We start from the raw sequence: 2,500 nt of genomic DNA, 5'->3' as shown, positions 1-2,500 counted from the left end.
AATTATAGGCTTGATTGTTGTAATAGACAGTGATATTTTGCGTTGGTTTGAGAGTATTTCCATTGCAACAATGAGCCCATAACCATTTAGGTTATCAGACCTACACATAAATACACGTCGGTTTGGACATAATATTATCTTATGTATGATACAACAATAATATGGTGTCGATAGCCGAGCGGTACGGTTTATCGTGCAATAACTGCTTCATGTTTAGTATTGCATTCATCTCATTTTGTTGACATAGGGGGAACCCGAAACGTCCACGTTATCTGCCTTGGTTAATTGAATTGAAGCTTCCATTCAAGTTGACTACTGTTATCTATTTCTTTGAGCTTCAATCAGCAGCATTTGCATTATATCTGGGTCAAACGATTTTGGGTATGATCAGTAACTATGTCATACAATTTTGACTCTTGCATTGAGGCCTTTGGTTAAACCTTTTAGACTCCACTCATTTCTGGATTAGTACCTGCTTACAGGCACTGACTCTCGTGGTAAGGGGACGACTCATTGAAAAATGACGAATAACAGACAATTCCATGCATGACAAAATATAAGTATGGTTCCATGTCGCCTGCTTGAGGAATAAAAGAAGCATTATTGTGCCCGTTGAACATGGTGATGCTCAGGAAATCCTCCGTATAAATGTTCATATCAATTCCCTTTATTCATCCCCATAGGGGAAATTTGTCTTTAGGGTCTATTCCAAGGGAAAACTGGAATAACACAGACATCAGCCGCAGTGCCGCGCCGCAAACTGAGCTAGGCCACACAGCGCAGAGATATTCGAAATCGGTACCTTTTAATATTACTTCAATCTATTTAATACTACATCATGCATGCCTAATTACTGTTGATTGTTGCTTTTGTTCCTGCCTGAACAATGATATGAGCCCGCGACATTTCTTTTATTTGGTTCTTTATTTGGTGCACTTGTCATATAAATGCTTAAATACTTGAGCAGTTATACATTTTAACACTCAAAGCGCTTTATAAGGAGTCATTAGCCAACAGCAACAGCTAACATGGACGACGAGACACTACGCCTGTTAGGCGATATTACAAAAAAAAAAATACCGACAGAGACAACTCTCTTGCAATGTACTCATTTTAATAACCTGATTTCCTTGGGAGAAAGTGAGTAAAGAGCCTTTCTTATGGCTCAACCATGTGCCGCTTAGAGTGGAACTCAAACCCAGGACCTTCCTGTCCGAAGGCGAGTATCATACCACAAGACAAAGCCGCACAAATACGCACATATTATATCACGTCTTCTTCTTCTTCTTCTTCTTCGTTCCTCTGATGGACATCTATGGCTGCAGTCCGATATCTGCTATGAAGTCTGTGGTCCGCTTTAGGTCCTCAGCCTCACCATAGAGCTTTGTGTTGAGTGTTGTAGGGGTGACCCAGTGGTTCGAACGTTGCACGTTGTATAATGGGCAATCCATAAGCACATGTAAAGTGGTTTCATGGTCGGTTCCACATGGGCAATAAGGGTTGTTCCAATACCTAGCTTTGTAAACATATGTCCTCTTAGTCTATTGTGTCCTGTTCGGAGGCGGAATAGAGTGACTTGGCTACTTCGCTGAATGGCATGGATTGGATCCTGCTTGTTGTGTTCTAGGTGTGTGTCATTCCTGCAGTGGATTCCAAGTCATGTAGGTATATATGGAAATGAAATTGCCGATCAACTGGCCAAAGAAGGAGCCCAGAAGGAACAACCGAAGTCGTCAATCACTTACCATCAGCAAAAGAAAATATCACGTCTGAAACCCATGACCTCAAGGAGTCGGGAGAGCGGTTCAAGATAGACACGACACTTGGAACCACATTTTTGTGTGTGTGGTGGATGGCGTCGAATGAGAGCTACCTTCTTGCGCCAGGCGGAGTTGTCGTAACTGTAGGGTCGTGGGTTCGATCCCCCATCGCAACGAAAATTTTATTCTCTACTGTCTTCTGACAGAAAAAAAACAACAAACCCCCCCCCCCCCCCAAAAAAAAACAAAACAAAAACAAACAAACCGCACATCAATATTGGACAGAACTTTTAGATCATTACTATCAATGTTAGGCTATACCGCTACAACTTTACAAGCTTTCATGGTCTTGCCTCTGTGTGTGTGTGTGTGTGTGTGTGTGTGTGTGTGTGTAGGGGTGTGTGGAGGTGTGCGTATGTGTGTGTGTGTGTGTGTGAGAGAGAGAGAGAGAGAGAGGGAGGGAGAGAGAGAGAGAGAGAGAGAGAGAGAGAGAGAGAGAGAGAGAGAGAGAGAGAGAGAGAGAGACTATGTTTGGATTTTCGAAACTGTTATAAAACGCATCTTCATTTAGATGTTTATATCATTTATCACTTTGATTTTTATATTTTATTATATTATTATTTTATTAATGTATTTTTGTCTATCCATCTATGTTTTGTATTTTTAATTCAAACATTGTAAACCAAATGACAAATTGCCATTTTTCTGGACAATAAAGATTATGTTAATATTATTATTAT

The sequence above is a fragment of the Berghia stephanieae genome, chromosome 1 (assembly GCF_034508935.2).
Source record: "Berghia stephanieae isolate SIO BIC M18660-M18661 chromosome 1, UCSD_Bste_1.3, whole genome shotgun sequence".
In the NCBI taxonomy this organism is placed as follows: domain Eukaryota; kingdom Metazoa; phylum Mollusca; class Gastropoda; order Nudibranchia; family Aeolidiidae; genus Berghia; species Berghia stephanieae.
The sequence above is the reverse complement of the archived record's forward strand: the minus strand, read 5'-3'. Positions refer to the sequence as shown.